The sequence below is a fragment of the Symphalangus syndactylus genome, chromosome 5, assembly GCF_028878055.3.
Source record: "Symphalangus syndactylus isolate Jambi chromosome 5, NHGRI_mSymSyn1-v2.1_pri, whole genome shotgun sequence".
In the NCBI taxonomy this organism is placed as follows: Eukaryota; Metazoa; Chordata; class Mammalia; order Primates; family Hylobatidae; genus Symphalangus; species Symphalangus syndactylus.
Genome location: NC_072427.2, coordinates 8,326,883 through 8,336,769, shown reverse-complemented (window position 1 = coordinate 8,336,769; position 9,887 = coordinate 8,326,883). Strand labels below are relative to the sequence as shown.

Genomic DNA, 9,887 nt, shown 5'->3' with positions numbered 1-9,887 from the left:
CCAGAGGCATTGAAAAACTCAGGCACCCGGCATTCCAGTTTAACATATGTTCCTGACACTACCAAGACTGCAAGCTAAATATTACAGCTGAGGTCCCTTCCAACTTTAAAATACCATGTGCATAAGCTGAGGTTTTCAGTAGTCTGTTCTTGTAGCACGAGAGTGCTCATTTCTTATTTCCCCTTAATTTTGTTAGACAACAGTTGAGATTCCAGTTTTATTGTTGTTTTTGTTATAAAGTTGTTGTAAGTTGTGTTTATTCAAATGAATGTTTAAATTATTCTATAAAGCATTATTTGTAAAGGGCTTATGCAATGCAGAATTAGAAAACTTCTGGCCACTTGAACAAACAACCCTCAGCTTCATGGCCAGTAAGGATTTTGACTACAGCTATGAAATGTCATGGAGGGGCTGGGTGCGGTGGCTCAAGCCTGTAATCCCAGTACTTTGTGAAGCCAAAGCAGGTGGACCACTTGAGGCCAGGAGTTTGAGACCAGCCTGGCCAACATGGTGAAACCACATCTCTACTAAAAATACAAAAATTATCCAGGTGTGCTGGTACGTGCCTGTAATCCCAGCTACTCAGGAGACTAAGGCAGGAAAATTGCTTGAGCCTGGGAGGTAGAGGTTGCAGTGAGCGGAGATCACACCACTGCCTTCCAGCCTGGGCGACAGAGGGAGACTCTGTCTAAAAAAAAAAATTAGAAAAAAGTAATCTCAGTGGGAACCTGGGCTTGAGCAGCAAGAACAGAGTAGACACAAAATGGAAATAGTGCTGCCTCCACACTGCATTTTCTATAGCTTTTTATGTTACTCTTTTACATGTTGGAATCGGTGTCTAAGCCCATGTCCAATGCCTGTTTAGATTTTGCATCTGTGATTGGCGTATCTCTTTCCCTCTGTGCCCCTGAATTGGTCTCAGTCTCATACTCCTGTCGTCTCTATAAGACCTTTGACTTTCCTCTCATTTTACGCATCCCCCTTGCTGCCATCTCTTCCCCTGGACTGTCAATAGAATATAATCAAGGGCTATATATTAAATTCTTTATTTCCCAATAGTTTTATATTCATAATTATAGCTTTTGAGTCTTGAAAATAAATTAATAAAGCAAGCCTCTAGGCTGAGTTGCCTTTTTAAAAATATATTTTTAATTATAGAATAGCTTTGAATTTAAAGAAAAACTTTAGATAGTACGAAGAGTTCCCATGCATCCTATCCACAGTTACCCCTATTGTTAAAGTCTTCTGCTGGTAGGGCACAGTTGTCATCATTAATTAACCAATATGGATACATAATGATCAATTAAGGTCAATTCTTCATTCCAATTTCCTTCATTTTTACCCAGTGTCTATTTTCTGGTCCAGGATCCCATCCAGGACACCACATTTCATTTAGCTGTTATGTCTCCTTCAGGTCCCCTGGGCTATGACAGTGTCTCAAGACATTCCTTATTTCTTATGACTTTGACAGTTTTGAAGAGTACTGGTCAGGGCTGTTGTAGAATGTCCCTCAGTTGGAAAGTTTCTGCTATTTTCCTCACGATTAGATAGAGGTTATTTGTTTTGTGGAAGAAGAGCACAGAGGTAAAATCCCATTCTCATCACATCATATCCAGGGTGCGCACTATCAACATGGCTTATCGCTGTGGACGTTGGCCTTGAGGTAGAGTTTTCAGGTTTCCCCACTCTCGTTTTTTCCCTCTTTTCATAATATATTCTTTGGAAGGGAGCCACTCTGTATAGCTTCAATTGCCTTTTTTTCTTTTTTTTTTTTTTTTTGAAACAGGGTCTTACTCTGTCGCACAGGCTGGAGCTCAGTCGCATCATCATAGCTCACTGCAGCCTCGACCTCCTGGGCTCAAGCAATCCTCCCACCTCTCAAGTAGCTGGGACCACAGGTACATGACACCATGCCCGGCTTATTTTTTTGTTTTAATTTTTTGTAGAGACAGAATCTCCCTAGGTTGCCCAGGCTGGTCTCAAACTCCTGGACCCAAGCAATCCTCCCACCTTGGCCTCCCAAAGTGCTGGGATTATAGGGATGAGCCACCGCACCCAGCCAAGTTGCCTTTTATTAGGACTTCAGTTAATTTGCTTTTCCTGTGGATCAGCAGATAACAATACAGACTTTCCCATATAGGATAAAATAACACAGTGACCATACCATGTATTGGAATTATAAATAAGATCACCCCACAACTATAGGTTGTGAACCATGTGGGACAGTTGGAAGAAAAGTACAATTCAAAGGAAAAGCAACATTATCTGATTCTCTGCAATAACTATCAACTGACCTTGTGAGGCAACTTGCACTTGTTTTACCTCCCAGACACTCTCTGATGGCAATCCACATCTGAAAAATGTGGTAACTCTCTTGATGAGCTTCTGCTTTGGTTCCCAGAAGAGTTCAACTTATGCAGTCCCTGTTCTGTGGCAATCCCAGCTTCTGGAGCAGCACAGGTAAGTCCTGGACATGAACAGAGGGCAGCAGAAAGAGGACTAAGTAAAGAATCCCAGTGTCATACTCCAATACCAGGGAGCACCTTGATTTACTGGATGGAAATAAATCAGACCATTCTCTATGTCACAGGATTACTGTAAGCATCAATTCGGATGATATAATTTGTTTCACAAACATGAATATTTAGGTTAATGACAATGTACCTAAGCACAGCTAACCAGGAAAATATCATGAGGCATCTAGGGTTAGGAGGCATTGCCAATTCAGCAATTAGGACTTTCTGTGTACTGAGTGATTTGAACACATGCTCTCATTTAAGCTTCATAATTGCTCAGGGAGCTTCTTATATGATTACTATGATTATACCCACTTTATAGATAAGCACATTGAGGTTAGTCAGGCAAGTGGTCAGAGTGCCAGGTATTGAATTCAAGAGTGTCTTACTCCAAATTGCATGCTCTGAAATTAACGCCTAGTACATTGAACACTCCCAAATATTTTTGCCCATCCTGACAGTGCGCATGAAAGTGAATGAGGACAAGCAGCAATTCTAGGTGGGGATTTCCACAGTCTTAATGATATCCGTATAGTTGCCAGCATGTATCCAAACTGATGGAATTTGGTTGATTTTTTTTTAAATACACCTATTCAAATTCAGCAAGGCTACTGTTGGCTTCCTACGTGATATTTTTTAAAACTCTGATTTAATTTATTTTTTTTGTTTGCATTTCAACCCCTGGTGCAGAGTTTAGGAAGCTTTCCTTACTAAATGTTTAGCTGTTAATTCTGAGGTCTGAGGCACCGTATCTGCTGTATCTGGATAACAGAAGCAGAATTAAATATTACCAAAATAATGCTCCATGGCTGGGAGGATAAAGAACTTAGAAACACTGATCCAACCTGCTGGAAGGATGGCTTGATGTAGCTACGGAATTTGGATGTAGATCATCTGAATTCCTAGACTGCACCCAACTGTGCTCACCATCATTGCAGCAGCAGCACCACCTTATGAGCCCCGAAAAGACAAAGATTAGTCAGAGGTGTGCTGGAGGACAGCCCATATCACATGTATCCCCTCCGGACTCTAAGGGCAGTGACATCACATCGGTAGCATGAAATCAACCAAGGAGGAATCAGCAAATGCTACAAATCAGGCCCTTTTTTCCAGAACGCTGATTATTAAACACTTACCAGCATACTACTGGTTTAAATTCATAGACTTGGCAACTTTTAATGTGGCCTGATAAAACCTAAACCAGTCTGCTGTGCCTCATTCGGGCTCACTCTGAGATACTGGTTTCTTGTACATTTTATCCATCAAGTTAGTCACTCAGCCCAAGTTTGCTGAGCACTTAATACGTGCCTCTTGTGCACCAGATATAGTTCCACTGAGCAGCAGCCAGACTGACCAGAATCATTACAGAAGGGCCTAATGTCCTAGGCAGGGATTCAAAGCTAAAGTCACTAGTGCATGCATCATCCTCGTCACCGTGAAGCAAAGACTGGGTACTGAGATCTGTGTGGTTTTCAGTACTGCCCATCAATTTATTTCAGGCAGCCCTACAATGCTATATGATGCAATGCTTTCCAGTTATACTTTTTAAAGCCGCTGCTGCATAGACATACTGTACTGTGGGAGATTCGAGGGTAAATCAATCAAAGACACATCATCGAGGGGTTCACCCTCTACAATAGGAAATGTAGCGTGGACGCAGTCACCTATCGTGCAGAATAAAAAGTGACAGGTTCCCAAAGGGACACCTTGCTGGATAAATGCCATGGATAAAATGCCATGTGGGTTCTGAGAGTAAGACACTGCTTCCACTTGGTGGCTGAGGAAGTCAGGGAAGGTTCTTACCTGAAGGTTGTGGCCCATTCCTACAGGAAGGAGAAGGTGTCCTTCCATAAGGCCATTTTAAAAAGGGAGCAGGAAACAAATGGACAGCACAGGAACCTAGAGACATTTGCTGTTGCCCTTTGACGATGAGGACATCAGTCTAGATGGTGACAACTTCTACATCAAATACATTCAATTGTTACAGAGTTGGTTTCAAAAAACACTCAACATGAATTTTTCTTGCTTCTGCCTTTTGATCCAAATCCCATATCTAAAATTTCTGTTAATGTGAATGGAATAAGGCAGGCTGGAGCTAATGAAATTGCAAAGGTGACCTAGCAGGGCCGGAGGTAATCTTAGGAGGGTGCTGTCTCTCTTGTGCCACCATCTCCTGAGGGGAAGATATTTGGAGTCTCTCCATTTCTGACTCCACAACCAGAAAGAAGGAAGGCTGACCAGCCCAGAGTCCACCCCACTGGAAGTCACTCTCCAGTCTCCTAGGAAAACTGACTGCAGGGTCTTCATCCCACTTCAGAAGGAACATTAAAAATTGAAAGAATTTGATTTGATGCCTATCTCACTATTTCCAGATTTAAATTTTTGTGACCTCTCTGATCTTCAGTCCCCCTGATCCAGGAAATGAGAGGTTTGGACTCACCAATGCATAAGGTATCGTGCTGTGCTAACAATATAGAGTAAGATAATTCATTGAACTGAGTTGGTATCTTCTGTTTTTTCCAAAGTGGTAATTCTGAGTAGCTCTCCAGGTTCATTATCCAGTTAACTAGTAGAGTTGTAAAACCTCACATTGGTTCAACAAAGCATTTTTCTGAAGGGAAGTACTATTTAAATCAACTTATATACACAAAAAAGTTCAGAGATATTTGCCGCCTTCATCTCTGGTATTGTCTTGACCCCACTGTTGTTCCTGCTTATCCACTGTTCTTGAATGCCTGGAGTCATTCTGCAAATAGCCATTGCTTTACTAGACCATCATCACTCACAGAGAATAACCAGATGTCCTCTGAGCCATTTGTCCAAAATGACATTAATATTTTATGAAGGGCAATGACAAGCAACATGTTTCTGAATTTCATTTAGCATATTGAGCTTAAACAGTGAAAACTAGAGGTCCAGTTTTCCTCCAAGATTACCCAAGGGGAGGAGAGAGGAGCCACCGTGTGTTGAGGACTTAACTAAGTGCTGGATACTGTGATAGCTACTTTGTATATGCTGCCAGTTCATTCATTTGGAAAGGTGGGGATGAATACAGTGGCACTCAAAAATCATTCCAAGGTACTTAAAGTTGTAGGCCATTGTATGTGACAAATGATACAATCTGGGGTAAATACAGACCATTTTTGCCAGTGAAAACTGGAGAGAAACTGAAATATGAAGAATAATTCAAAGTAAGCAAAGGATAGGGAGGAGGAGGCATTCCAGAAAACAAATTGGAAGTAGAGAAAAGATAAGAATAAAAATCCATCTATTTTTAAATAATAAATTCTGATATGATTTAACAATTTATAAATATTCATCTATGACACTGGACTTCCAAGACTTTCCATAGCCACTTTGGTCCAAATATTGGCATGATTTTTTAATTGTGCACATAGTCACTAAACATTTTTGCCATCTACAACAAGTAGAGCAAAAATTGAATACATACATATGTGCTAATTTATATACATTTTCACATTCAACTTTACAGAAGCCTATGTGGGAGAAAAAGCAGAGGCACAAACCTTTGTTTTCAATTATGTGCCAACCATGTAGAGGCTCAATAGACTTCATTGCATTTCGCATGATGCTCAATTTAACTTTGAACAAAGTTCCATTTTACAGATACGGAAACAGACTCAGCAAGGTGAGCGCCATAGCCGGGGTCAAATAGCCAGAGGACAGAGGATGAGGCCAAGCTCCAGACATGCAGGCTCTAAGGGACTTTAAAACACTGTCTAAAAACACCATGGCCACCTTGAGAAGTAGTCAAGGTCCCCCTCACCAGGAATGTTCTAGCAGAGGTTGAGCATGGACAGTGGTCAGTGTATTGTAGAAAAGATATCTCCTGGCCGGGTGCGGTGGTCAGTGTATTGTAGAAAAGATATCTCCTGGCCGGGTGCGGTGGCTCTTGCCTGTAATCCGTGCACTTTGGGAGGCTGAGGCCTGAGGTCAGGAGTTTGAGACCAGCCTGACCAACATGGTGAAACCACATCTCTACTAAAAATACAAAATTAGCTGGGCGTGGTGGTGCACGCCTGTAATCCCAACTACTCGGGAGGTTGAGGCAGGCGAACCGTTTGAACCTAGGAGGCGGAGGTTGCAGTGAGCCAAGATCGATCGCATCATTGCACTTCAGTCTGGGTAACAAGAGCAGAACTCTGTCCCCCCCAGAAAAAGAAAAGATATTTTCATTAGGATGAAGTCCAGAGGAAATAGCCTCTCAGGTCTTTTCAAACTTCTCAGTTCATCAGATGAACCATCACAGTGGTCATTAAGACTGTTCACAAACATTCTGGTTCTGCCCTCCTTCTGGGCATGCAGAAAGTAGATATGTCACACACCTTGTTTTGTCCAATGAAATGTAAGCAGAAGTGACGTGTGTCACTTAAGAGCTAAGCTTAAAGAGTGAGGCACAACTCATCTTGCTTTATCTCCACTGCTTTGGTGGTCATGAGGCAGGTGTCAAGTTCAGGTCTCCTTTGCTTGGGTCTCTGAATAATCCCAATGATGATCTGAGGCCCCTGATGAGCAGCAGTGAACATGCAGCATGAGCAGGCATGAAACTTTGGTGGTTTTAAATAACTGAGACTGGAGGTTTTTGTTACCTCAGCAGATCCTGGCTTATTCTGACTGATACAGTGGCATTTTAGATCTGAATTCTTTAGCAACAACCCCTACATCTGACTTCCTACACTATTGAGTTTAGTGGGTAAGGCAGTCAGTCCTTGCTGAGCAGTTCTGTAAGGTTAAGCTAGTGACACAGACCAAATGAAACCCTTTCTTTCCTTTTCTTGTTTTTTTTTTTTTTTTTTTTTTTTTTTTTTGACAGATCTCACTCTGTCGTCCAGGCTGGAGTGCAGTGGCATGATCTTGGCTCACTGCAACCTCTGCCTCCCGGGTTCAAGCAATTCTCCGGCCTCGTCCTCTCGAGTAGCTGAGATTATAGGCACCCGCCACCACACCTGGCTAATTTTTGTATTTTTAGTGGAGATAGGGTTTTACCATGTTGGCCAGGCTGGTCTCAAATTCCTGACCTCAGGTGATCTGCCCGCCTTGGCCTCCCAAAGTGCTGGGATTACAGGCATGAGCTGTCGCGCCTGGCCACGAAATCCTTTCTAAGTCGAGAGTGAGAGAGGTGAGAAGAAAGAACCATAGCAGAGGAGGGGTGTTTCCATTCAAGGAGTGGAATTATCCCTCGCAATCACCTGGGCACAAAATCCAGTAATTTACCACCGCTGCATTCTCTTAACTCCCAAGAGAAAAGCAGAGTGCTTTCTTTCTAGAAAAATATTGACCTTTTCTCTCACACAGACAGACTAGCAGCAATTTAACTATGATTCCTGTAGCTCATCCCCCAGGACATCAGCTGTGCAAGGGAGAATATTGATTTTTATCTTCTTAAAAAATAAACTTGCTAAAATAAGCACGGTGGTGATGGTTTTGTTTTTGCTTTGTTTTTAATGTAGAGGCAGGTTGAATTTTTAAAAAATAGACAATGAATTACAGGATCAAGATTATATGAAAGGGATGGAAATGTTTGAGCTTTCAGACAGCAAATCCAGCAAGAATAACATCCACCACTTTACTTTTGTATCCTGGGACAGCAGATGCTTTAAATATAGATGCAGTTCAGTCTCTCTTAATGAGCTTCAGATCTGCATCTCTGGGCAGTTCCTGCAGGGCATAACCCTCACTGGGAAAAGACGTTGTCTAGAGGATTGGGTGGACCTAATTGCTCTTTCCAAGTGTCTATTCCGACAGTCCTGCTTCATTTGTGTGTGTTCCAGTGCACAGTCAGCTACAAGGGCCACAGAGTCAGAAATTACTGTTGCCTAGGAAGAGTTCAAGCAAAACAGTTGCGTGGAGTTGACAAAGTTCACAGCCAGGGATTCCAAATGCGACCACCCACTTCCTTTAATCCATGCATACAACTTCCAGTAAAATGGGCTCCAGAACAGCAGAAGTTCATTTCTGGCGTTACTCCATTCTTATGCCTCACTAGATTTTACTCTGGTTCATCCCACAAACAATGAACCACTTGGCAGGCCACAATAACATTAATTGGGACGTTTTAGACCATTTAAGTCATTGCTCACCCTTAATATCTAATATCTATTCCCCGAAAAGGGCCTGCCAGCCTTGCATAGAGGCTCCATTTTTTTAACATAGGTACCCTTACTCGTTGAGTTGATTTCAAAAAACGTGAGCAAGGGGTGTCTGGTCACCCCTTATTTTTGGGGATATTTACCCTCATAGGTAACTTCAGCAGGACCCTCTAAATGAGGTCTATGGGGGTTACCTTTAACATATCATTCCCTCACCAGGCTAGAAATACTGTATATAATTTTTTTTTTTTTTTTGCTATTTCTTTGGATTTTATTTATGAACAAAGCACTGAAACTATCCCAATCTCTTTACTATGCTTTGCGTGGTTTCAGGATTTTTCACTTTTTAGCATTCTATTTCTAATCTTACTGCTATATCTTTATGTATGTATTACTTCTTTAAAGTCAGCTTGTCAAGGATAGTCTGCTGGCTTCTATAAGAGATTATTTGTTATGTGAAGGTGAAGGTGACTAGGGCAGTCTACATGTGAGTTTTTGTACTATACCTTTACTCCTTTTTGTTTTTCTGGTACTTCATTTTTTTGGATTATTTATAACATTTTTAAAACAGTGGTAACCTTTTTTATTGTTTTTAGTTTGTTTACAAATATATGCCCTTTGGTGGTTATTCAGATTCAAGAAAATAATTCTTTTCTGGCTCTGGCCAGTATTATGAACTCAAATTCTTGGCTCTTTTGTATATGGACAACTATATATACAACCTATGCTATAATAAAAATTATATACAGAAATACTGTATATAATTTTTATTATAGCGTAGGTTCACTTGTGCTGATGCAGAATTCCTACTTCTATTCCCACCTGAAAACCAAAAAACTGCCCACTGCATAGCTGGAGAAGTTGAGGATAGGGAAAAAAGGACAGCCACACAAAGACTGTATAAATGCTTCATTGCAGCAAAACAGAATTTGTCATTCCATGAACTTTCCCTATGTAATATAATTTTTCTTAAAATGTTGTCATGATCCAGTTGTCAGGCCCTGGCTGGGGGCTGGTCAACTTCTTTCCTGGAGTAGCTGATTAAGTCCACATCATGACCGTTCCCCTTAAGGGGCTCCCATACTCCAGGGTCATTATGCACCTTTCCTATGTACCCCAGGGTCAGGTACCAGACAATAGCAACAGCCACTGTACCCTAGAGCCCACAAAATTGTTTAGATAAGCCCCTGAGACCCGGCTAACCCACCCTCCCCTTGCCAACAGACACAGACCCTATAGCTCCAGCTCTCTTATCCTGTCC

At 41.6% G+C, this 9,887-nt stretch overlaps 1 long non-coding RNA gene across 1 annotated transcript in view; it reads right to left on the bottom strand.

Moving 5' to 3' along the window:
- Positions 1-2,331: 2,331 nt before the first annotated feature.
- Positions 2,332-9,887, bottom strand: part of LOC129482023 (uncharacterized) — a 105,638-nt gene continuing 98,082 nt past the window's right edge. The window contains exon 3 of the long non-coding RNA XR_008657574.2: positions 2,332-2,467. This is a non-coding gene — a long non-coding RNA (uncharacterized lncRNA). The remainder of the gene's footprint in view (positions 2,468-9,887) is intronic.